A 27,500-nucleotide genomic window follows, 5' to 3' on the forward strand; every position below is an offset into this window, starting at 1 on the left:
TCTTATTCACACTCTGCATTAAAGACTTGTATCTGCATGGTGCAGGACATTTTTCTCCACTTCCCTCTCTTGCCCGGCTCCCTCTCCCTCACACACACCTGCTCTCTTCTCCGGTGTTGTGAGGTGCCGCGTTTCCCTTTGATCTACTCACGGATTGTCCACACCTCCATCCACCTTTCCTCTCTGCATTTCCTCTCAATCCGTGGCCCTGCTCATCTCCCTCCATCCTTGTCTTACGCTGCTCTCCTCTCATCTCCCTCCAGTCTTCTCTTCCACTGCTTCCTTTTTTTTCCATCGTTTCTCCTCTTCCCACTGTTCTCCTTCTATCCTTCATCCTTTTCTGCTTGTTCTCCTTTCCCTTCATCCTTCTCTTCCACTGCTCCTCTCTGCTTTGCTCTCCTCTATGCTTCTCCCACGGCTGCTGTTATCAAACTAGCTTTTAGTCTTAATGCATTTCAGATTACACACACATTCTATTTGCATAACTGTATATATGCTTGCACACTTAGAACTTTTTTCCCACATGGAAATACAACCTCTCTATTTATATTGCTTTGCCATTGTATTTTAAATCGCTTTTCTCTTAAAGACTCTCCCTCTGAGCGTCTCTCCCTTGCATATTTTCTGTCTTTCGTCTGCAGCTCTTCCCTCCCTCCCTCCCTCCCTCCTCCTCTCCTCCTCCTCCTCCTCTTTCTTATCACCTCGCTTTGTGCCAGTTACTTTCTCATGCCTCCTTCTGTCCCTGTGTTTGGTTAGGAGATTCCTTGTGCTCGGTGTGAGCTCTGATTTCCCCCCTCATCACCACTCATCCGCTTGTCCTCCTGCCAGTCAACGGTATGAGCGGCGCCCAGTCTATATTTTATTAGGCTCGAGTTAATCCACCAGTGTTTTCTTTTATCTTCGGTTTCATATGTTGGAGCAGCTTCACCATCTTTGCATCCATGAAATTGAACCGCACGCCAGCGTTTCCTTTCACTCGTCTTGTCTCCACACACTCATACATTTATTTTGGACTGGGTTTTACACGCCAGTCCAGATCCCCACTTCCAGGCTCTTTTACACACACAGAGACACACACAGAGACACACACACACACACACACACACACACATGCACACACTAAATCCCCACACATGAGAGCAGGCAATCTGCTCACATTTTGGAGCCTCTGCTCTCCAATGCCCCCCCCCCTTCCCCCACCGTCATTTGCACGCCCACTCATAAGCTTATCAGCGAGGGTCCTTTAGCTGGGAGCCTCACGTGAGCTCGCTCCATCTCACCCCCTTCTCTCTTGGGCAGAGGCCTATAAGGATTCCCCTCACCCACTGCCCACACTCCCACACTGTGCATGTGTGTAGGTGGTGGGGTTGCATATGTGGGAAGAGGGTGAAAGAGTAAAAGCGAGGCTGTGTGGGTGTGTATTTGTGTGTGTGTGTGTGTGTGTGTGTGTGTGTGTGTGTGTGTGTGTGTGTGTGTGTGTGTGTGTGTGTCTGTGTCTGTGTCTGTGTGTGTCTGTGTGTGTCTTTGTGTGTGTGTGTGTGTGTGTCTTTGTGTGTGAGAAAGAATGTGATTTCGATGTGTGTGTGTGTGTATGAGATAATGTGATTTGGATGTATATATATGTGTGTGTGAGAGAGAGAATGACTGTGCAGTCCTGTGTCCCATACCTCCAGGGCCTTGGCCTCCATTATTCATGAACCAAGTGCTCCCTAGGGTTAAGTGTGTGTCTGTGTGTGTGTGGAGGCAGTGTGTGTGTGTGTGTGTGTGTGTGTGTGTGTGTGTGTGTGTGTGTGTGTGTGTGTGTGTGTGTGTGTGTGTGCTGCGCAGCGCGCGGCGCGTGCGGCGCAGGAGGCGAGTGAGCAAGCCGCAGGTGAACAATTGGCTTGACTGGGGGCTTCGAGCTGACACTGTTCCTTTCACTCCACATCCATGACCAATTTAAACATCTCATGCATTAGTGTGCCTAACCATGGTGGCACGCCTGACACACTTATGGTATGACACGCCACGCAACAGAAATGCATAATACAGGACCCTTTAAGCAAAGTGCTGTGTGTGTGTGTGTGTGTGTGTGTGTGTGTGTGTGTGTGTGTGTGTGTGTGTGTGTGTGTAATGGATGTATGGCGTGTCATGCCACCTGCCACCTGGTTGCTTCCGCTGCCAGGTTCAACACAGAAACACTTGGACAGGAGTCATGTTCGGAAGTAGTGCTCGCTGCCAAGGTTCATTCAGACGCAGTGACCTGGATGTCTCGGGAGCAGAAGACGGCAGAACGATGGAGGGGAGGGGGGGCAGAAGACCTCGCTTGCTGTTCTGTTGCCTCCATTCCATTCTCTCATTGTTTATCTCTATCGGATTTACTCATGTTATGTTCTCTTCTTAGTATCCTTTGCTCGTTTTGATGCTGGCTCACTTCTGTGGCTTTTTGAAACAATTTCTGTCTGTTTTTCCATTTCTCTTGTGCTCACCACTTATTGTATCCTTTGTCTGTGTTTTTGTCTCTTTCCATCTCATCTTCGTTCCCTCTCAGTCTCTCTTCTCACCCCTACAGTACTGTATGTCTTTGCGTTCACTGTCTGTCTCCATCGCAGCTCTATCCATTTCTGTCTTGTACATTCGACTGTTAGATTCGTTGTTCTTCCCACCTGTAAGAAAATCAAACAACAGTTGTGTGTGTGTGTGTGTGTGTATGTGGGTGTCTGTGTGTGTGTGTGAGAGAGAGAGTCAGTGGATTTTAAGGGAAGAAGAGTGAAGGGCTTTGTGTGATCTGTGTATGTTCAGCTGGTGTCTGGGGCTATCGATTTCTGAGGACCCCACGATCAAACACAATTAGGTGGAATTCAGTGTGTGGCATCCCCTGCTGCCTCCATCTCTCAAGGGTCCTTTTGTGTGTGTGTGTGTGTGTGTGTGTGTGTGTGTGAGAGAGAGAGAGAGAGAGAGAGAGAGAAAGTGATAAATCAGCAGTGAATGAGAGGAGCTGGAGGGAAACAAAGAAATTGAGAGCACTCATTATTACAAATGAATCATTAATCATGCTCATTTTTATGCAGATTCGGTGCTTGTTTAGGCAGAGTGCCGTAAAATGAGGAGGGTGTGTCTGTGTGCACACATGTGAAGAGACAGACACACACACACACACACACACACACACACACACAACAAACAAACAATGATCTCTACTGTATAGGCCCCAGCAGTAAATGGTATAGTTGTACTTCCCGTTGTGCTGTGCTCTTGCACAGAAGGTTGTTTGGCTTGTTGCCCGTCTCCACAGGAAGGGCAGAGCCTGGCATGGCGCCCTGGCCCCACTTTTTAAGAGCCCTGGACATGGACCACGCCACTCCCGGCTAATTCATTTGCACTGGCACCGGCACTGCCTTAGTTCCACCCCCACGCCTCGCCCACTGAATGAACACTACTGCTTGAGATTGATAGGGAGGAGTGTGTTCGTGCATTGATCAGTGTGTGTAAATGTGTGTGTGTGTGTGTGTGTGGGAGTGTGTGTGTGTTGGAGATGGTGCGCAGACCCGAGCTCGGGTCGGAACATTGGTCCTTGGCCAAGGAGAGGTGGGATGGATTAGAACACTGAGCTACTCCCAACTCCCTCTCCATCCCTATCCCCATCCCAGCCACCGTTGCCAGGCAACCGCACCCCACCCCCCACACACCCCCACCCGCCCCCTTTACTGCAGGATCAGTCTAATTGGACAGTTTTTCAATTACCAGCACCTCTCCATGGCCAATCGCGATGAGTTCGATGAACTCAGGTATGGATAAAGGAAGGCGAAAAAATGGATGGCTGAGTAAATGGCACTTGTCATTTATTGATGCTCTGCCGCGTTATCTATCCAACTCACTGGCTTGCTCGCTGGATGGGTCTATTGTTTGGCTGATAAGTGTGTCGCACCAGGGGGCTTTGTTGTTGAAGGGGAAAGGTCAAGTGTTTTGTGTGTGTGTGTGTGTGTGTGTGTGTGTGTGTGTGTGTGTGTGTGTGTGTGTGTGTGTGTGTTAAGAGCCGTTGTGCTCTCATTCATTCACGTCAAACTCTTCTGTTGCCTGTATGAAGTGAAAGCGTGTGTCCGTGCATCTCAATAATAAACCTTGCACACTTCATAGTTAAAGCTGCTCCTTCTCTGTCACGTCTGAGGTCCCATTTCCCTCAGGAAGTCTGATTAAGCCTCTTAGTAGCGTGGTGTCGGGAGGAGGCATGTTGAGCGTGACCCGACGATGTATAAACGTCATTTTAATAAGCATTCTCACAAATAAATGGATCAAATTAAATCTCCCCAGCCCGAGTAATGAATCATTAAATTAAACGGCAATTATGTGTTTGTATTTTCTCTCCCTCCATTCGCAAGAGATGGATGTAGATGTGCTCTTGCCAAAAGCAGCATTTGTCAGAGTGGTGCATTTTCTTTTTTTAGATGGAATGAGATTGGCAACAATCAGGGAGATGACAGCCTAATTAAGATTTTCCATTTTTATTTGTTTATTTATTTCATCTCTACATTAATCATTTTTAACAGCTACACATCTCCTCACTGCACAGACATTCTGTCAAGCAGACTCTATCCAAATGGATTGTGATTTTGTCTTAAGTTAACATTCCTCCAAACCTCACCTTCACCGTGAGGTTGACTGGGAGGTCACGCCTGCAGCAGAAATATTAATCTCAATGTGAGCGTGGCTTGTTTTTAAGGCGAGGGGGTTCATATCGAGCGCTCACATTCACTTGATTGCCTTTGGAATAAGGCACAGCGCACACTCCTGCTGCATTTGACACTGTGACTTCTGTCAAGGTAATGGATGGAACACATTTTTCATGGCATGACGTCCCTGATTGATTTATCGATCGCACCACAATGACATCACGGTGTGTCTGGGCTCTTACTTTTGAAGGTGCCAAGGCAAGGTGTGTGTGTGTGTGTGTGTGTGTGTGTGTGTGTGTGTGTGTGTGTGTGGTTGTGTGTTTGGGGGGATACTGTTGTTGGTGCTTCCTATAGATCTATTTTGACAGAGTGTCTGGTCTGCAACACACTGCAGGGACATTACGGTTATGTATAGGCAGCCCACCTGACTGCTTGCCCATCCTGTCCTCTAGATTGTCACTTACCACCTAATAGACTGTCAGGGCTCTAATATGCTGGCTTTGCTCTGTGTGCATAGGTGTGTGTGGGTGGGTGAGAGACTCAAATGGAAGGAAGCTAAGTGTGTGTGTCTTTCTACACTTATGTGTGTTTGTTGCATACATCCTAGTTTTTGTGTTTGTTTCTTTGTTTCTGTTATGTGTGTGTGTGTATGTGTGTGCGTGCCTGCGTACATGCTTATTATATTTTCTGTGTGCGTGTATATATATATACATGTGCGTTTTTGCATGGCTGCATGTGTTCACCTCTGAGCTTTCCTTGAATTGCACGTCTGCCTGTGGCGTGCGTGTTGATTATGAGTGAGCATCTCGTGCTGAAGTGGGCCGGCCTGTGCAGCTGGATCAGTCAGGTTTTCATTAGCCCGTGTCACCTTGTGACGGCGTGTCTGGAGGTAATAAAACACTTCAGGCCTCCCAAACGCTCCTCCCACCCCCTCTGGCTGCCTCAGCTCCCTTGAGCTGATCTATGTGGACACTGCGTAGACGCAGCAGCCCCTGAGGCACATCAGTCTGGAGACCACACCACACACACACACACACACACACACACCCCACACACTTACAAACACACACTCACATACCTACACACACACACACACACACACACACACACACACACACACACGCACACTGATCCCTGATTATTTCCACACACTCAGGACTGAGAGCTTAGGGTGTCTGTGACCTGCGGGCTTTGTCGCATCATCACTCCGCCGGCTACATCCCCGAGGGTTGTTTCACCCGTCAGTCATGTGATGTCGTGTCACACCACGTCGCGTCGGTATGACTGAGGGAGAGGTCTGCCGCGTGCCGACGCGACGTGATGGGCATGAGGTCGAGTCCAAATCCTGGTCTTGTCAGGAGCTGTCTGTCAGTGTGCGATCCTTCCTCCGCACTCCTGTCATTTTCCATCGAGACGACAGTGGCGCTGATCAGGGGTTGCTAAGAAGCAAGGGGTTGGAGCAAGGGTCTGCGTGGGACGCCGCCATCACGAGGACAGACGAACGACCACGTCTTCCAGACACTATTCCGTCAAAGGCGACAAAACTTATTTTCCGACACTTCTGCTTGCCGGAGGAAATAGCAGCGCATACACCTACTCAGTCGGCCCATTTCCGCCAGTTTATTTTTAGAGTCAGGACCAAGAACCAAGACATGAGGGACATGATGGCTTGTCTGGGAACGTGTTGCGATGGTGGTGGAGAGTGGGATGTCTTGCCATTTGCGAGCAGTTGCGTGGGTGCGTTAGTGTGAGTTTGTGGTCGTTTGTACACTGTGGTCGCCGGTGTCCACGACTACCTGACAACAGCAAGTTCTCCTTGCCAGACTTCCTCTCTCTTCCACACTCTCTTGCTGTGTCGCGCACACACACACACACACACACACACACACACACACACACACATACAGACACGCACACTTTCGCTCACACACACACTTGGTGGGCATCTCTCACTGATATTTCTGTCTCGTTGGTCGTTTTTTGATGCTTCCGTCTGCGTCGCTGCATTGCTGCTGCAGCTATTTTCTGCGGCCTGGCAGTGACAGTGGCCAGTTCCGCTATGAATAATTCACAGCCGTGAGGGATGGCGTGAGTAGGGGAGGCGGGGGATATTTGCATGCCGGACGGCCGGTGAGGCAGAATAGCCCCCGGGCCATTACGTCACCCTCTCGCCTAAACACCTCAGGTCCGTGGAGCATCGGCTACGTGTCCTCAGCTATTGACTAGCCGGCTGGGTACAAGATCGGGTTTTGGAGAATAAAGGATAAAATCGGATGTATGTGGGTTATTTATTGGGGTTGCTTATACGACGTACAGATATGTTAACAAAAAAAATCAGAAATGTACTGTACTGAGGAAGTTTCCACTGCAGATGGATCATATGCCACTTTGGCTGCTGCACACTAATGCAAGATCAACTTTTTGCTAAGAACAAGTAGCACTTTACAGACTATAACAGCTTTTCAACTTTCGTGCTTTTGTTAAAATCTCTCTGAAAGCATCTGGACACTCTTTAAGTTTCCCTACCATCTATACATATAGCTATGACATATAGACCGGCAGAACTTTATGAGATGCTTCTCTATGTCTGAGAGTGTCGGCCTCTCTCCTGTCTCTGTTTATTGCAGCAAATGCTGTGTGCATTCATGTACAGTACAATTACCGACTCTCAGCCCAGTGATTTGTCTGGATGTGGACGACACGCCTGCTTTGTGTAGCACAAGTGGGAGACCTGTGCTGAAATGCTAGCTGATGTTTCTGGTGGCTCAGCATAGGCTGAAAGGAGCTAAATGATTGGGCCATATGTGGGCCAGTTCCGGCCCGGGTGTGCACCAGGGGACTGTGAACCTCCTGCGGGGCGAGTTAGCGTTAGCGGCAGTCGCTTGAGTGCCTGAAAAGTGCTGTGCTGTTTGTACACTGCCTCTGTGTATTGCTCCAGGATTTCTCTGGTAAAAACAAGCTATTGATTTTTTTTTTTTTTACACAACCCCCCCATCCCCTTTTCAACATCTTGTAGATTCACTTGGCACAACAGCAGTAGGTGTCTCTTCTTTCGTCAACCATCTCTCTCTCTCTCTCTCTCTCTCTCTCTCTCTCTCTCTCTCTCTCATGCACACTCACACAAGCACACAGACACACACATACACACTCAGTCTCTGCTTGATCATGCTGCTTGATAGCCTAGTGACAGCAAGCAATGGGAAATGGGGAGAGAATGAGCACTGGGAAGACGGAAGTACTGAAGCATAGTGAACAAAACAAAGAATTGAGCATTCTTCTCTCCCTCCAACACACACACACACACACACACACACACACACACACACACACACACACACACACACACACAGACACACACAGACACGCTCACACACACACACACACACACACACACACACACACACACACACAGACAGACATTATCACGAGACATCACACACACACACACACACACACACACACACACACACACACACACACACACACACACACACACATAAACAAATATAAACTTCAGTGTCCACACACAGGAGTTTACACACACACACACACACACACTCCACACACACACACACACACATAATATAAACTGTTTTCCCAGGGCAGTTTGGACTCCTGCTTGTGAGGCCCTGGGGACTGTTTTGTCGTTTGTCACATGCCAGGACCCTGGCATCACACCTCATGCAGATACAGTGTGCGTGCGTGTGTGTGTGTGTGTGTGTGTGTGTGTGTGTGTGTGTGTGTGCCTGTGAGAGTGACTGTGGCCATATGTAATCGCACCCCATGGCATGCTGTTTTAGTTGCCCACTGTGCATCCCTGCACACACTCTTGCACACACACACACACACACACAAGCCATTTCTGAGACGAATGGATACATACAGTGCACAGAGAGAGGACAAAGGATGTACAGAGTAGAGTAAAGGAGAGGGTCATTTAGGGACGTTCCGGGTGGAACATTGCGGAAGGGCTTGTGATGCTCAGTGATCCGTGCTGTGGACCTGAGGACTCTGGTCTCTGGTGACTCTGACGATACTTTTCAATGGCAGCTCAGAAAGACTGTTTTAAACTCTCTCTAAGGGGAGACATGGTCTATACTTGGTCACACATGCATGCATACATACATGTATGAATATCAATGTGTATGTGTGTGTGTGTGTGCGCACACACATACTCTCTCCCTCTTTCTCTCTCCCTCCCTCCCCTCCTCCCTCCTTCCCTCTTACTCTCTCCCTCCCTCCCTCCCTCCTTCCCTCTCTCTCTCACTCTCTCCCTCCCTCCCTCTCTTTATCTCTCCCTCTATTTGTCTCTCACTCTCTCTCTTACACTGTGGTGTTATTTTTGACTTTGAGATGGAGGAAACAATATAACGATTGCTCACTGCATATGTTTGACCTGTGCTGAGTTCGGCAGTTCCTGAGGGCACACGCACACGCACACACACACACACACACACACACACACACGCACACACACAGAAACACCACAGCAACCCATCCCAGCCACACATGCCTTGCAGAAGTCCAGGGCTCTGCCGGGAGACAGAGAGGAGAAGGGAAGAGAGAGTCAGAGCCAAGAGGGAGTGAAGGGGGGATGTAGAGTAGAAAGAGAGAAAGACAAGTTGATGGAGAGGAAAGAAAGACATTTCTAGGGAGCGATTTGCGGTGGAGAGCAAAAGCTAGATGGACAGACAGACTATGGTGAAATAAGTTGAAGAGCTGATGTGATGCAGGGAAAGAAGCAAAGGTCTGAAGAAGGGAATAAGACAGAGTGGAGAGGGGGAGAGAGAGTAGGAAGTGTGCGGGGAGTCTGCGGGCGCTAGAAGGCAGATGAAATCAATGCGGCGCCCACGCACTACAGACCCATCTGTTGTGTTTTTCAGAGCAGCACCCCTGCTGCACCTCAGATGCCCTGCATGCAGAGAAAAAAACAACATGATGGAGATGGCGCGCAGGGGGGGTTGAAATTGGCAAAGCGCTCTGGTAAAGTTTAGACTTTCTCTCAACAAAACGCTTCATCGCTTCAGCCTTTTACATGAGCAACCAACCGCCTTATATTCCTCGGCTGAACTCCAGACCTATGTGTGTGTACTGGTGGGAAGTATTTGCCATGCATCCCCTCGCCTACACACGCAAACACCAATACATATTGCCCCAGCTGCATATTGTAGCTATTATTGTTCCAGACACATTACTGTACATCTGCTACAATGAGGCCATTTCATTTTTCAAGAGCTTTCATGGCTTTCATGGCGCTCTAATATGTTGTGTGCTTGAGCCAGTGCAAAATCCAGTAGAATAGAATACAATGAAGATGGGAAAAAAGTGCAGATGAATATAAAATAATTGGCATTGTTGACATTGGACCAAATGTTTGGCACAGCCTCTTTCAGTAGAGGCAACCTTGTAAATGTTGAATCTAAAACTGGCCTGTTGTCCATTTCCTTTTGACCCTGATTCCTGCTGTTCTATAATTGAGAAGTTTCTGCATCAGAGCGGCGTGGTTGTCAGAATGTGGCATCTAGAATCTTCTTCAGAACGGCTCTCCATCCTCCCGTCCTCTGGTCTCCAGAGCTCAGCTGCCACTGCTGGCCTCATCACCGTCCAGGATACCTGGAACCAGCTGCTCTCCACCCCCTCCCCCCCACCACTACCACCACCACCACCACCACCTACCTACCTCAGCCCCTGCTCCTCTTACATCATCACCTTCTCTTCTTCCTCCCCCTCATCTGACCCCTCTCTCTCGCTCTGTCCATCAGCCATCACCGCTTTCCCCTGGGGGATGTGTGAGTGACATTACACACCACCGCGGGGCCCGGGACGAGGGGGGGGGGGGGCTGGGTAACCTGAGAGGAGGGCTGCATACGGCACTGAGGGGACGTCCCTGCCCAAGCCTGCCCCATCGGTCTCAGGAGGGCCTGCTGGGATGCGGACTGTTTGAGTGCGTGTGAATGTGGTGGGGAAAGCTCTTTTAAAAGTTTTGAGCCTTTCCCTGACGGAGAGGGGGATAGAGAAAGGGTAGTGAAAGAGTTGCGGGCGGAAAGGGGGAACGAGGGGACGTGTGCTTCGTCTTGAGGGTGATGGAGTTTGCAAACTAATAAAAGAAGGCTTACGAAGAGAATCCGATCGCTCCTTGAAAATGTCTCAGACGGATGTGTGTGCACAATAACACACTCACACACAGACATACACATGCGCACAAATGCGCAGACACACAGTGTTGTGTAACGCAAGTGTGACCATGACCCATATGTAGACAGATGGAGATTAAAGTTTTCTGGAAAGTTCCGTCACAGCCCTATTAAATCCTTAATTCTTTCATTTCTTCATTAGTCCACTTGCATGTCAAGGCTCTTCACTATCTTTCCTCCTCCCTCCTTCCCTCCCTCCTTCTTTTTTCTTTCTTGTCTGCCTCTCCTGTTCGTCTCTCCCGCAACTCTCTCCTCACTTGTCCTTCTCCCATTCTCTGTGCAATCGCTCGACATTGCTCCGGCCTCCTCCAGACGACATCCTGTCTCTTAATTAAAACGTGGGTGCGGAAAAGAAGGAAATTAATGAAAGAAGAAGCCGTTAATTACACAACAAGGTCACTGGCGTTTTACCTTCACAGCTTAATTGTAGCCCTGATTGTGTTTCGGGCTCATTTTTTATTCCAGGGGCCGCCTGACAAACGCTGCTAATTGTTGCCTCCTCAGCTTGGCAGGGTCATGTGTGTGTGTGTGTGTGTGTGTTTCATGTAGGGAGATAAGAAGCCAAGAGAGCGTGTGTGCATTTGTGATTGAGCAAGTTACCATGTTGTCAGATGAAGATGAATGTGTGTGTGTGTGTGTGTGTGTGTGTTTTTGCGTGCATGACTGAACAAGCATGCATGTACATATCTATGTGTATCGTGTGTCTGTGTATCTGTTTGTGTTTGTGTGCTTGTACAAGCATTGTGTGTGTGTGTCTGTGTCTGTGTTATCTGTTTGTGTGGTTGTATGCACAATCATTGTGTGTGTGTGTGTGTGTGCTGGTGTGCCAAGCCTTGTGAGCAAGCAGTGTTAATTAAAAAGCAGGCCTGCTGAGGCAGTAAACGTCCGGTGCTCTTGCCATCTATGTAGCTGCCCTCCTCCACCTTCTCACTGCCTCTCCATCTATAGCATCTCAGCATCCAGCTCAGGCTTCATGGGTCAATTTAGTCTCCAGGCAGCTGACCCCGCACAGCCTATATGCTGGGTCAAACATCCCAGCACTCTGGGGTCAGGGTTGCTTAGACCCACGGAGCTTTGGTGGGTCCACTGAAGCATTGCACCTCAGTGAACAGGTCTAAGAGAGGGAGCAAATAGAGAGAGAAGAAAAAATGAAAAGGAAGGATGAGCAAGAAAGGAGGGAGAAATAAGTTGACTGGAACTGACACAGACTGATTGAATAATTGTATCTCTGTGGCCAGTGAAATGCTCATAATTTCAGGCCTCCTGTTTGTATTGATTTAAAAAAAAAAAGGTTTGACTAGAACCTCACAAGTAAACAAGTAAAAAAAAAAAAAGCTCATTCCTTAAAAGCACGATCTTAAAAAGAGAGTCAAGTTATTACTGCCTTTGTTCTGGTCTGTAAGAAGAGAGGAGAATAGTCTTCTCCTAGCAGTGTGCTGCTTTCCTTCCGTTTTCTTTTTTTCTTTTTTTTTTTGGAGCTGGGAAATAGACTTCCCCACGCTCTGTCATTTTCTCTCCGCTGTTTGGGGTGAATCAGCTGCACCGACAGCTTTGTTCTCCTATCGTTCTTAGTTTATTGTGTGCTGTAGGTTTTGTTTGTTTATTTATTTGTTTGCATTATTTATTTATTTATTTGTTTGTTTGCTTTATTGTCTCAACACGCGCCTCCACCTTCTCTCGGCTCCTTTTTACGAGCAAGCCGGGCTCCATTACTGGGGTAAACCCTCTGCAATATTGTTTATTTTCCAACAGCAAATATGCATAACCTTTCAATTCTGTGTGCAAGAGACCAGGAGAGAGAGAGAGAGAGAGAGAGAGAGAAAGGGGTACTGAGGGAATGAGAGAAGGGGACAGAGAGAGGGTGAGGAGAGAGAGAAAGAGAGAACTGAGAGAATGAAAGAGAAGGGGACACAGAAAGGGTGAGGAGAGAGGGAGAGAGGGAATGAAATAGAAGGGGACACAGAGAGGGTGAGGAGTGGGAGACAAGGAGAAGGTGAAGGGTGGGGAGGGGGGTGCTGAGCTACGCTTCTCCTCTTGTATGTCTCCGTGGCGTAATGATCCTCATCAGTGGACTTTGCTTCGGGGCGGGTCAGCTGGTGGTTTCCGTGGAAGCGCCTCTCATCTCCGAGGCGGCGCCACCTGAAATTGCTTTGACATTCATATGCAAACAGAGCGGTTGACACACACACGCGTGTGCGGGATGCTGATGTGTGCAGAATGCAAATGATCCCTCCTTTTCTTTTCTTTTTGCATTCGTCTCCCCCCTCTCTTTCTCCCCTGTCCTCTCCCCCCAGCTCCATCCTTCTTTCTGCCTTCCCACATTGGCTCTTTCCCTCATGGATCTCTCTCTCTCTCTCTCTCTCTCTCTTCTCTCTCTCTCTCTCTTTCTTTAGCACTTGCTATCTCTAGCTCTATAGTATTTTTTCCTTTCCCTTCCCTCCCTCCTCCCTCACTCTCATCATCTCATCTTCATTTCTGTCGCCACCGTCATTCACAGTCTGGTATCCAGCCTTCGTTCTTGGCTTTCCTTTTTAATGAGTTGGTAATGGCAGGTATGATACAGTTTGATCAGCTCATGCTTATGAGGTTGCTGATATTGGGTTTGTGTGTGTGTGTGTGTGTGTGTGTGTGTGTGTGTGTGTGTGTGTGTGTGTGTGTGTGTTTGAGAGAGAAATGAAGGCGATGTCACAAACAAGTACAGCAAATCAATTTCAGTCCTCCGCCTCTGCCTGCCAATCTAGCTGTGGGCTAACTGAGCGAGGAGGCGTCTCGTATAATCACGCAAGCAGGCGCCGTCAAGCACACGCAGGCTAGTCAGCATGCATTCACTACATACAGTATGTCACACACACACACACACACACACACACACACGCACTGCATGTACAAACACACCCAAAGCTACAAAAAACAACCTACAGGCTCACTCATATTTCTACATTCACTCTCCCACAGACACATGGGCCCATATTCATTTGCTCCTTCTCACTCTCACACACATGCTCCTTTGGCCTCATCTCAGAGACTGAGAGGGGAAACTCATGCATGGATTCTTTGACCTAGAGGCTTACATTCACATGCACTCAAACTGTACACACACAAAGCCCCCCGCCCCACCACACACACACACACACACACACACACACACACACACACACACACACACACACACACACACACACTGTTCACTGTAGACAGAGCCTGATTGGGTTGAGCCTCCATTTAGACTCCACAGACACACGGTAGGCACAGCAATGGACAGGAACAAATCGCCCCATGGCTCAACTAAATGGGAGCCATCCATCAGGGCGACGGCGAGTGGCCATGTGGCCACTTTTGATGATGTCATATTCAATCCCCCCTCTCAGAGATGGCTAGGGGTGATGGGGAAGGAAGATTGTAGAGGAGAGACTTCATGGGGGTGGGGAAGGGAGGAGGAAGAGAAAGGGCGAGAGACAGAGAGACAGAGAGACAGAGAGAGAGAGAGAGAGAGAGAGAGAGAGAGAGAGAGAGAGAGAGAGAGAGAGATGGACAGGGGAGTCCATGAACAAGCATTAATGAGACGAATGGAGGGAGAGGAGACCTGGAGACACAGATGATGAATAGTTGAGACCACAAATGCCCCGTTTCAGTGTTCGGTGTGCTGTAATCAGCACCCAAGCTCATGGTAGGGCTGCTACCATTATTTAATAGTGTTAGAATGATTGCACATTACACAGATTTTCTCACCAGGGAGCTCCCAGAGGTCTGATTACTGACACTTCCATCCCCAGGAAACAAAGCACCGTCTGAATTAGAATCTTCTTTCAATAGTATTCCTCCTCTATATCTTATCTCACTCTCCAACTGTGTGTGTGTGTGTGTGTGTGTGTGTGTGTGTGTGTGTGTGTGTGTGTGTGTGTGTGTGTGTGTGTGTGTGTGTGTGCCGGTGAGCCCCTGATAACACTTAGTGCGATTATTACAGGTCTGAGACGGTAGCCGGATAATGTCCCATAATTGGGGCTCTTGTCCACAACGCTGCTATTGTTCTGTGTGGAGATAAAGCCGGGTTGGACACAGAGGGAGGAGAGGAGGAGGAGGAGGAGGAGGGATGGAGGATTTAGAAAGCAAGAGAGAGAGAACACAGAGAAATCAGCAGTGAGAGAGAGAGAAAGAGATAGAGAGAGATACAGAAACGATATAGAAAGAGGAGGATGAGAGGAGAGAAGGAAAGGGAAGACAGTGATGCAGATTGAAAGGAGAAATACAGCAAAAGGTCTGAAGTCTGATTACTGTAGATTGCTAAAGACAGAGTGATACCAGTAAAAATGCAAACATGGTGAAAGAGAGAGGTTTCTGATAGAGGGACGAGGGACAGTGCTCAGGATTAGGCAGATTATAGAAGAAAAAAGAAAAAGAAAGGATAAAAACTGACTTGCGGAAGAGTGACGAGAGACCCAATCCCTACTCTAACCCCCACCTTCCGTCTACCCCCCTCCTTGTTGAGACTGCAGGATGACTTCGTCAGCTGAATGTGCACCCCCCTCCACCCCCCCTTACCCCCACGCCACCTCAGTCTGCTGGAGCGCAGCTAAATCTAGGCCACCTGCGGTGATGTAACCCTCAGCGGTGACATAAGCCCTATTGTGGCTGTGTGTGTGGGCCTCCTGATTGAGGCCCAGGCCTGCGTGGCGTCAACCTAATCATCCACCCATCTCTACCGGTGTCCAGCAGGGTCATTAGGGCTATGACTCATGCACCACAGCGGTCACTTACATGTCCTTCAGTTTGTCAGGAGCGTGGGATTTTACCCTGATGCTTTGGCTAGATGAGTACCTCCTTTAGCCAGTGACTACTGACTTTCCTTGTCATTAGTAAAGTATATGGAAGAGAGTTTCATTCATGCAGTTTGTGCAAGTTTTCTCTCTCTCTCTCTCTCTCTCTCTCTCTCTCTCTCTCTATCTATCTATCTCTACGTAAATATCTCATCTATCCCAGCTATCCCATCTATCTATCTATCTATCTATCTATATCTATCTATCTATCTGTATTTACCTGTGTGTGTGTGTTTGTGTGTGTGTGTGTGTGTGTGTGTGTGTGTGTGTGTGTGTGTGTGTGTGTGTGTGTGTGAGAGAGATCCCTCATGTGGATGGATGCATTTCAGCTTGGCTCTCTAGCATGTCACTTTATCTCCCCTCCATCTCTCTGCCATCCAGCTGTAAATGACACCTTGTCTGCGTTGGCCAGACGGATGCCCCCCACCCCTCTCTTATCCCATCTTTCCGCCACAGTGGGGACCTTTACAGCAGCCCCTCTTGCTCCTCCATTAACGCCCATTCATTCCCTTTGTTAGAGCGTGCTCTCATAAATTAAAATTAGCAGCATAAAGGCAGTAATCTGAATATGGCGGCATGAATTATTGATTCCCTCGACAGCCGCCCCCAAATCTAGCCTGACATTTCGAAATAAGAGCTCGGTGAATTACCAAATGGCAGTAATGAGGGCCATCCAAGGTGAAGAGGGGAGGAAGGTGTGAGGGGAAGGAGGAAGTGACATAGTAACCCCCATCTCTTCTCTTTTGGACATATTAATATTCATCAACGCCTTCTGTCAGAAAGGCACAGAAACAATTCATCCTTCGCCTTTGCTGTGCTAAGTGCCCAATGATTTATTGATGTGTGGGTGGCGAGGTTATGTGTTTTTTTGTGCTTTGAGAAACAGTTTGTGGAGTTTAGATCGACCCTTAAGGAAAGCCAAAAGTGCTGAAAATGAGCAGTGGCCTCCGGCTAGGGCTGACAGCTATAAATATCAGAAACCGTTTTTTCCTTCAGACAATCCTCGTGCTCAATCTTTTTCACTAGTTTGATTTTCAATGTCTTTCAAATGTGTGAGTGACAAAAGGCAATAGGCTTAGAAAGGGCAGCATTTGGTTGAATAAAACATGTATTTGTATGCAAAAGTTAAGTTGGGGGGAGGTGGGTTATTTAAATCTGTGTGTGTGTGTGTGTGTGTGTGTGTTTAGTTTATTTGAGTCTGCTGAAGAGTAGAGTCTCTCAGTAAGTGTATGATTGTATTGTTGTGTGATTGTATTAGATAGATAGATAGATAGATAGATAGATACTTTATTGATCCCCAGGGGAAATTCAAGGTCTTGTAAAGAATCACACAAAATGGAGGGAAAGAGAGAAAGAGAGAGACAGAAAGAAAGAAAGAAAGATACAAGGTTATAGTGTGTGTGTGTGTGTGTGTGTGTGTGTGTGTGTGTGTGTGTGAGACCTTATCTGTCAAGTTGTGTCTCACTGACTGGTGTGTTTGTGTGCCTGTTTGTTCCAGATGCATGTTTCTCCCAGTGAGGCCATGGCTCCTTTCCTGGTCTGATTGTCCTGAGGTGCCGTGTGTGTGTGTGTGTGTGTGTGTGTGTGTGTGTGTGTGCGTTTTGTGTGTGTGTGTGTGTCAGAGACAGCCGGTGTGTATATGTGTGAAAATCCCAGCATCAGGAGTAGGCTCAGAGGAGATAAACTCCCAGCAAGGCTCCAGTTTGCCAGTTCCTCCCTCTCCCTCTCCCTCCCGCTCTCATTCTGTCTCTCCCTCTCTCCCTCCCTCTCTCATTCTGTCTCTCCCTCTCTCCCTCCCTCTCTCTGGAGCCAGCAAGGAGAGAGGAACATGCCCACAGCCAGCTCCCTTTCACAGCCTTGGCGCTGCCCACTCGGCTCTGCACCTCTGTTCCCCACGTGCCAAGGTGGCGGGGGCCGGGGGAAAGGAGGCTGGAGTGATGAGGTGGGGGGCGGCTCGGGCCCCCTCCTGGTCCAGGTGCCAGGGAGATGGGCTCTCTGCTGGATGTTGGCATTGTCTGGTCGGCACTTTCATGTGTGCCGCTCAGGGGAGACGGCTACTCGCTTCGCCTGTGTTTTCCCTGCTCTGCGCTGCACTGCTCAACTCGCACTGTGCGCCAGTCTGTGTGCCCGCCGAGCGCCCGTCTTCATTGCCCCCTGAAATGACCCCCATTTCCATTCAGATCTGAGCGCCGCGCTAACAGCTAGTGATGGCGAGCAGGAGGATTCACTTTCGTTTCATCCTCTTTCTTCACATTTTGCATCTGGATCTGTTCACTCCTCCCATGCAAAGCTACATGGTCTCAAACGGAGCAAGCACCCCTCTCCACCGCTTTCCATTTTCCATCTTCTTCTAACCCCTCTAGCGTTCCCTTTCTTTGTTCTCTCTCCCCTCTCCCTGTATTTTGCCTGTTTTCTTCTCTTTTTTTTTTCTGTCACTCTTTTTCTCTGTCCAATTCAGCATATCGACTCTCTCCTCTTTCCCTCTCTTCGTCTCTCTCTCTCTCCTCTTCTCTGTCATCTCTCCATGCTTGAGGCAGAAAGCGAGTGTGGCCCAGGCCTGATTTCCACAGTGCGTGGGCCGCGTGTGTTGTGTGCAGGCCTATGTAATGAGAGACATTAGACAGAGCATTACCGTCCTGACAAGCCCCTCAAAGGCTTCCCTCCCCGCCACCTCGCCGTGCCGCACCTCCATTGGCTACGGCTCTGATGGCGCCCGCTCCTCCTGATCGGTGTAACGGCAGGTACTCGCCTCTCTGAGACACACAACCCTCTCTCTCTCTTTCTCTCTCTCTTTCTTTCTTTCTTTCTTTCTCTGTTTTTCTTTCTTTATTTTTTCTCTTTCTTTCTTTCTGTCTCTCTCTATCTCTCTCTCTCTTTCCCTCCATTTTGTGTGATTCTTTTTTTTCTCCTCCTCTTTCCTCCCATCTGGGTGCTATTGACTTTGTGTCTTGCTCCGAATGGGGCGGAGGTGATCGTCTGTTATATTGTTCTTCTCCTGGTGGGATTGATTGCGACGTGTGGGGAGGGATGCACTCCTGGGAACGACAACGATTAAATGTGTTGTGTTGGGCCTGAGCTGTGCCCTGTTGTCTCTTAGTGGCGGCCATGTTTGTGTGATGGCACCCTTGATGTACGTAGGTGGCGTGCATCGCCTCCTGATTTCACACGCTACCCCTTCAGCAGACAGGCAGGACCTGGAAAATGTAATCTGTGGATGTGTGTTTCTGTTTGTCTGTATTTGTGTGTTTTTGTACTCGTCCTTTGATTTTCTTGTTTGCATGCCTTTGCCTGTGTTTGTTTTTGTATGCACGTGTGGATGAGCATGCATATGTGTGTGTGTGTGTGTGTGTGTTTTGTGTGTGTGTGTGTGTGTGTGTGTGTGTGTGTGTGTGTGTGTGTGTGTGTGTGTATGCATGTGCGAGTGTGTGAGCAAGCGTGTAATTTGTTCTCATCTGTCTCTGTGCTCTCAGGCACACACTGAAGGCGATTGTGTAATGACACGGTGGGTTTGTGGAAGGAGGGATGAGGTGATGAATGAAAGAGAGAGAGAGAGAGAGAGAGAGAGAGCAAAGAGCATTAGACGAAACAGTCCCACTCCCTCCACTCCCTGCACCCCCCCTCAGATGACTGGGTAGCAGCTGAACACGGCCTCTTTGGATTCCACCTCACGCAGACGTTATCCCCCCAGATCCAGTCACGCTCACTCCAAAGCATCAGTTTACAGTCCCATTCACCCGCAACACTTTGCTGACAAACACATTCACTCCCCTTAAGCCCCTATATGTACTGTAATATATCAGCTCCCTGCAAATTCAGCATCACACACACATACTACGGTCGCACCATTCCTGGGCCTCTCATACATCATAAGCAGTTTCACAGGGACCACTCTGCTTTAATGTGGCTTTAAATGGACTGAGTAGTGCCATAAGTTGTCCTCTCCTGTCTAAACTCCCACTGTGGTCTTCGGTCTGTGCAGACAGGAACACCGTGAAGATCAAGATGTAACAGTTTTATCGCCAGTGTGACTAATGACACTTTCGTGCAAATATGGCATTTTCTTACTGAAAGAAAACTTTATGAAGTAGACGTTGTTTGTGTTCTTAAGGAAAAATAACAATTAAAACACATTTTAAACAGAAATGTACAGGTACTTTGCCCCTCTTCATCACCCCAAAAGAACTGGCCTGATGCACCACGGCCTTTTGATCTGCCCTGTACAATCCATAATGCACTGCACTCATCTGTTAATTATCCTGGGTTTCAGAGGCACTGTGTTAATAATTCTCTCTTATAATGAAGTAATGAACAGGAAATCAAATAAAGATAATGAGTCATTATTTCTGCTGGACTAATTGAGCTGAAAGTTTGCTCTGTTGTCGGAGCTCTGTTGCTGCTGCGTGGCGTCCTGACTCAGCGGTCTCGGGTGCCGTCAGCTCAAAGTAATGCACAGCGCAGGCTGGAGTCTCACAGTCGGCCCTGGAGTTGTCGAGAGTTGCGGAGGCACGTTGTTTGTCGAGCTAATTGAGTCTGATGAATCCCCTTGTTTTTGTTCACAGCGTGCCCGCCGGGTTCTTACAAGATGTCGTCGCGGCAGCAGGAGTGCTTCCCGTGCCCGGCGAACAGCGTGGCCGAAGAGGAAGGCTCCGTGGTGTGTCTGTGTGAGGAGGACCACTTCCGCACGCCGCTGGACAGTCCCTCAGCACCATGCACACGTAAGAGCTCTCTCTCTTATCACTCAGCGCTCTCTCACTCTCTCTCTCTCTATGTCTGTCTGTCTGTCTCTCTCTCTCTCTCTGCCTCTGCCTCTGTCTCTCTCTCCGCCTTTGTCTCTCTCTCTCCCTCCCTCCCTCCCTTTCTCTCCATGGTTCTTTCTCATGCATACATACACAGAGAAATAGGCTGAAGGTGGATGTTGACAGACAAAATAATGCATCTGTCCTCACACGTGTGCAAACACACATTCTTACTGACTAACACACACTCATGCTTACATTAACACACACAAGTTCTAGCTGACTATCAGCATCATTGTCTGTAGACACTTGGCTCACGTTAAATGAACCACTCCACATTGCACCTGATCCGTCACCTTCCTGTCAACGTGAGACAAGCACACGGCTATACATCACATGCCATCACATGGGCTCTGGACACACAGAACAATATGTGCATCCAGGCTTAGCTGGCTAATGTATATAAACATATGCATGAATGCAAACATAGACACACACACACACACACACACACCCTTTATCCTCCCCATCAGTTGTTGAACCCATCAGATAAAATCCCAGCAGGCGTAAACTCATTGATCCACCGCCTTTGTTTATGCAGGAGGCAGCCGGCCTCAGCCTCTCTGATGTGCTTATCATGGGACCCGTAACGCTCGTCGTCCAGTACGACCCACTGGAGAGGCACAAAAGGGGGCCGTCGTGAACTTCTATGGCGCTGTAATCATGCTTTTAATTACACCATCGATTTGGGTCCATTTTATATCTCCCCTGATAGTGGTTATAGCGGCACAATTACAGCATTAATTACACTATTGATTCTGTAATTACTATCACTGTGAAATACAGCAAATCCATCGGCGGGGTGGACAGAGTGAGAGAGGGAGGGCGAGAGAGAGAGGGAAGAGAGAGGGGTGGGAGTAAAGGAGTGTGTGTGTGAGAGAGGGAGAGAGAGAGAGAGAGGGGTGGGAGAGAGGGAGAGAGAGAGAGAGAGAGAGAGATGGGTGGGAGTAAAGGAGTGTGTGTGTGAGAGAGAGAGAGAGAGAGGAGAGGGAGGGGAAGAGGAGGGAGAGGGGGGGTGGTGTGTGTGAGAGAGAGAGAGAGGGAGAGAGAGAGGGGTGGGAGAGGGAGAGGAGAGAGAGGGAGAGGGGGTGGGAGTAAAGGAGTGTGTGTGAGAGAGAGAGAGAGGAGAGAGAGGGGTTAGGGAGAGGAGAAAAAAAAATGGGGGTAAAAGGAGTGTGTGAGAGAGGAGAGAGGGGTGGGAGAGAGAGATGGGTGGGGAAAAGGGTGTGTGTGTGGGAGGGAGTAAAAGGAGGTGGGAGAGAAAGGGAGTGTGTGTGAGAGAGAGAGGGAGAGGGAGAGAGGGGTGGGAGTAAAGGAGTGTGTGTGTGAGAGAGAGGGAGAGGGAGGGAGGGGTCAGAGTAAAGGAGTGTGTGTGAGTGAGAGAGGGAGAGGGAGGGAGGGGTGGGAGTAAAGGAGTGTGTGTGAGTGAGAGAGGGAGAGGGAGGGAGGGTGGGAGTAAAGGTGTGTGTGAGTGAGAGAGAGGGGGAGAGGGAGAGAGGGGTGGGAGTAAAGGAGTGTGTGTGTGAGAGAGAGGGAGTGAGATGACAGCGGAAGTGGGAGGGAGATGGAGGTGGACAGAAGGAGATGTAGAGACTGATAGGGGTTGAGGCGGGTGATAGCAGGAACACAACAATAGAGAAGGGGCTGACATGTTTAGAGAAACTTATGAGCATCACGCCTCCTTTGCTGTTTTGGATTGGTTAGTCAGTACTGCCTTGTGGTGCTGTTAGACTGATTTTTAGTCAGTGGTGTCACTGATGTCTGTGACTGAAGCACCCACACAGCTGTCTGTGCAGGAGGACCATCCTCTGTTCTCCATCACTAGCTGTGTTTGTGCTGTTACTGTACTCTGCAGTGAAAATGCACTGGTTGTAGAATATCACTGTTGTAATCCTTATGAGCTCAAAAGCAGTATGTGTGTGAAAGAGGGGGAGAGGGGAATTGTGTGTGTCTGTGCATGTGTTTGCAGTAGTGGATGAGAGTGTGCACGTGTTTTTGGGCGTGCATGTGTGTGTGTGTGTAAGTGTGTGTGTGTGTGTGTGTGTGTGTGTGTGTGTGATGGTGAGAAGAGATGGGGGGATGAGATGAATAAGTGAAGGGAGCTGCTCCCTGTGTGCTGGTGAGAGTATCCGGGGCGCAGCTGCACCTCGCTCTCAGCCCCACATGGGCCTCGTTACATAACCCCCAGCCCAGCCTTTTAATGAAACAGCACTCGTTAACACCCAAGCAACCCCCCCCCACTCACACTCTCACACACACACACACACACACACACACACACACACACACACACACACACACACACGTAAACACTCACACGTGTATATTCCTGCACCTGCACATGTCTGTCCATGCATCGACCAGCAAGCCTGGCATAATTTGTATCTGGGCACAGTTGTGTGTTGCTCTTATGCAGATTCAAAGGAACGAAGGTGCTTACCTGGCGTCAAGAAAGAACATTGTATTTCATGCGCAAGGTGGAGCCCTCCGGATCAGTCTGACATTAAACATTCACACCATCTTTCTCTTCTGCTCATCTTGGATGAAAAAAAAAACAGCTTGCCTCTGCTCAAATCTTTCTCTCTTTTTTAGCTACAGGCCTTATAAGCGTCGGAAAGTAAACCCTGTGAGGAAGTGGTGTATATCTGTTATTTTTTATGACTGAATGATGCTGAATGAGGACAGTTGCAGAAGGCTTTAGATTTTCAGATACCCACATCTACAAAACCCTTGTCTTACATAGTCAGAGCGCGCTTATGAAGATGTGAATGGCTTTACCTGAAATAGCTTTGTGAAAGCCTTTCACAAAAAGGTCATGCTTTCATACTCTCTGACTATTTGCACAGTATGCTGGGTCTGTTTCCTCACTGCAGAGATTGCATATGCACACCTACGTGGTCCGCATCCAAGGCACCTCTAACACGGCCTTATGATCTTAATCACCATGCCCAAGGCCTCTGGTGTGCCTCTGTCACCCCACCGTTGATCTGTGACTACTGTTCCTGGATCAGCTTTAAAGGCCATAGCCACGTGCTGACACCTGTTGAGCATCGAGGGGCTATAGCCCCCCGGATTTTACAAACGTGGCTTTCAAGAAAGCCCGGTGACATTTAAATGCCCCGTTGAGCGCCGTGGGACAAAACGACCACGCATGAGCTTTGCCTCCGTCCCACATACGCCCCCTTACCCTGCCCCCCCGGAGCCTTCAAAAGACACCCAGCACAGTGGGAACCCCCACACACACACACACACACAAACATCTCCACATCTCCCCTCTGAAACTGTGGCCTGCAGGCCGCTCCACATTGCCTCTGTCTCTTCGCCTGCCTGGCGAGATATATTTTCATTGGCATTACATACAGAAGATGCATTTTTAAGAACATCAGATAAGAGACATTCATTTTGTTCCAGTCACGCCGGCTTTGCTTCTCTGCCTGTGACTCATGCATTTGTGCTCCAGCCATGACTGTTGACAGCCATTTTCTTAAAAAACAAAAAGCTTCACTGTTGTTGAAGTCAATTGCCTCCATTTACTTTTGTTTCACAATTGGCTCTTGGAGTGAAGTGCAGTGGAGGAGGCTGTATGAGGATAAAGTGCTGTTGGCAGGCGTCGTCGTGTGTTGTGTGTGTGTGTGTGTGTGTGTGTGTGTGTGTGTATGTGTATCCATAAGTAAGTGTGTGTGTGTGTGTGGGGGGGGGGTGTTTCTCATTATCCATGCTCATTGAATCTGTCACCATCGGTCAATTTAGTTCAGTGGCACAAACATGGACAACTTAAATGAATCCCGGCAAAACAATGTAGTATGAACCAAGTGACAGCAACAGCACTCACAACTGTTGCTATGCAGCTGAATGAGCTCTTCCCCAAAAGAGGGAACCTTCAGTCTGTAGTGCTACACAACAAGACGCCACTCAGCCTGATCTCATAGATAGAGAGTAGCACTCAGTCGCTTCGAAAACATGCAGGCGGCAGTACACAAAGCGCAACACAATGTTTTTTTTCCCCTCTTCAAGTAAACAGGCAGTGATGTGTTACAGCTTGGTTTTTATGTCTCTCTCTCTCTCTCACTCTCTCTCGTTCTCTCTCTCTCTCTTGCTCTCTCTATCTCTCACTCTCTCTCTCTCAGGCCCCCCCTCTCCACCAAGAAACCTGGTCTACACCCTCAAGCAGTCCACCCTCATTCTGGAGTGGGCGGCGCCTAGCGACACGGGCGGCCGAGGTGACCTGACCTACAGCGTGGGCTGCAGGCGCTGTATACGCATGGCGGCGGCTTTGCCGGCATCGGCGTCAGCGGCGACAGCGGCGACCGCGCGCTCCGGCGGCACAGACACCCAGTGCGAGCCGTGCGGCCCCAGTGTGGGCTTCGTGCCCCAGCAGAGCGGCCTGACGGAGCGCACAGTCACTGTGGTCAACCTGCTGCCCAACGCCAACTACACCTTCACCGTGGAGGCCCTGAACGGCGTCTCAGGAGTTGCTGCCCAACAAGCGTTTCTACACACAGGTCAACGTTTCCACCAGTGTGGCAGGGTGCGTCATCTACCCCGCATTCACTGTAAAGCACTTTGGGTACTTAGAAAGGCATTATAATAGTATGCTGTTGTTGTTTCCTCTCCATGTTTTGGAAGCAAATGAGTTCTTTTAAAATCCAGAGGACTTGACTTTAAACACACTCTACTAGTGCTTCTAGAACACAAATGTACATGTTCATTGGCTGATTGGCTGTTCGGTTAAGAAACAGTGTCGTGTGGTATCTCTGAGAGTAGCAGTGAAATTTCTTGCATTTTCTAGTAGACAAATCTGAAGGTTTTACTTCATAACACTCCGATAACAGGCTTTTTGTGGAGCACTCTTGCCACTCTGCTCCATCGGGGACGGGCTTTTCACTCCCTCCTCATGCTCCTCTTGCCAGCCCCGGCTTCTTTGTGTAAGACCTCAGGCTTAATAAAGAAATCATGAAATGTTTCTCCCACCGCTAGCACACTGCTGTGCATGACTCCCCACTGGGGAGCGAGATGCAGTGATTGATCCATCATTACTCCCTAATAGGGATGTCCCTACAGGGAGAGGCAGGGTGAATAGGGCCACCTCTGGAGAGATGCCTCTCGGCAGCTTGGGGGTTGTTTTCTGAGTCCCTGGGAGCTCATCTTTAGTTAAATGAGGGGAAATTTCTTTGTGTGGAGCAATTTGGAGAAATGTCTTTTCTCCAGTAGAAGTTTCATTCATGCTTCGCTTTTAAAGCCTTGAGCGTTGAGTATTTAGACTGTAATTAAGGGGTGAGACTTCATGACATGTGGTGACCTTGGAGGTCCAAATTCACAGAACTTCCCCACAAAAGTCTGAAGTCTGTAACTGCATTTGGAGAATGACTAAGTGAAGGAAACTTGGCACGGCATGTGGTGTTTGGCTTGTATACTTGCATTCCAATCACCATCACCATCAACCCAACTAAAACCACAGGCTCTCTGGTGGTGAAAGGGATTGATCAAATATGGAAATCAGTGCATTTGAAATTCCTCCTACAGCCCTAGTAGTTAAGGCAGCTCCGTCTCTCTCTCTCTCTCTCTCTCTCTCTCTCTCTCTCTCTCTCTCTCTCTCTCTCACTCTCTCACACTCTCTCTCTCTGTTTCTCTCTCTCTCTCTCTGTTTCTCTCTCTCTCTCTCTCTCTCTCTCTCTCGGCTCTGTGAGCGCGGAGCAACAGAGCATTTGTCTCCCCCAGTGGAGTCGTCAGGAGAGGGGTGGGGGAGGCGCGGCATTTGTCAAGGGACTGAGCTGTAATGGCCGCACGTCACCTGTGAGGTATTCCTCTGCCACGCTCCACTGTGTCATTTAAACAGATGCCTCGCCTCCCTTTGTGGGGAGAGACTGCGTAGGGCACAGAGCCATTTATTTGATCCATTACTCAGACGCATGTGGGTGAAAGGGTGTATTGTGTGTGTGTGTGTGTGTGTGTGTGTGGGATGGGCACTCACTATATTAGTGCTTTTATAAAGAAATGTAAACCAGATTTGCTCTTTGAAGCACACTGAATCTTGTGTGTCTGAGTGGTTTTGTTGAAGACCAGGTGTATGCAAGCTTTTTTTACTATGAGTGCACAAGTCAAATGAGACGTGTCCTGCATTACCTGTGTGTGTGTGTTTGTGTGTGTGTGTGTGTGTGTGCATGTGTGTGCGTGTGTATTGTGTCAGTTACTGCTCCAGTTTTGATGCTGACCAATCAGAAAAGGCGGTTGTGTAAGAGCAGCATCTGGATGCAGGAAAGTGACGCAGGGTTCAGGGCTTTAGTGAACAGCTGGTGAGTGTGGTGGGAGGCCACTGTGGCATGAAAGCCCTGCACTCGGTCTCTTACACACACACACACACACACACACACACACACACACACACACACACACACACACACACACACACACATACACACACATACAAATAGAAATACTCATGTACAGTACGCAGATGGTCTAATCGCTTCAACAAACACTTCAGTTCCATGGGGTATCTTTTGTTTTCCTATTCCTGTAAATCTTAAATATGATTACCCTGGAATCCTAGCTCTATAAATGGCTGGCTTTCTCTTCCTTCTTTGTCTCTGTCTATCCCTCTTCCTTCTTTCTCTTCCTTCTTTGTCTCTGTCTATCCCTCTTCCTTCTTTCTCTTCCTTCTTTGTCTCTGTCTATCCCTCTTCCTTCTTTCTCTTCCTTCTTTGTCTCTGTCTATCCCTCTTCCTTCTTTCTCTTCCTTCTTTGTCTCTGTCTATCCCTCTTCCTTCTTTCTCTTCCTTCTTTGTCTCTGTCTATCCCTCTTCCTTCTTTCTCTTCCTTCTTTGTCTCTGTCTATCCCTCTTCCTTCTTTCTCTTCCTTCTTTGTCTCTGTCTATCCCTCTTCCTTCTTTCTCTTCCTTCTTTGTCTCTGTCTATCCCTCTTCCTTCTTTCTCTTCCTTCTTTGTCTCTGTCTATCCCTCTTCCTTCTTTCTCTTCCTTCTTTGTCTCTGTCTATCCCTCTTCCTTCTTTCTCTTCCTTCTTTGTCTCTGTCTATCCCTCTTCCTTC

At 48.7% G+C, this 27,500-nt stretch overlaps 1 pseudogene; it reads left to right on the forward strand.

The window, feature by feature from the left end:
* LOC125285299 overlaps positions 1-27,500 on the forward strand; it is a 111,243-nt pseudogene that overhangs the window by 47,108 nt on the left and 36,635 nt on the right.

The sequence above is a fragment of the Alosa alosa genome, chromosome 20 (assembly GCF_017589495.1).
Source record: "Alosa alosa isolate M-15738 ecotype Scorff River chromosome 20, AALO_Geno_1.1, whole genome shotgun sequence".
In the NCBI taxonomy this organism is placed as follows: Eukaryota; Metazoa; Chordata; class Actinopteri; order Clupeiformes; family Clupeidae; genus Alosa; species Alosa alosa.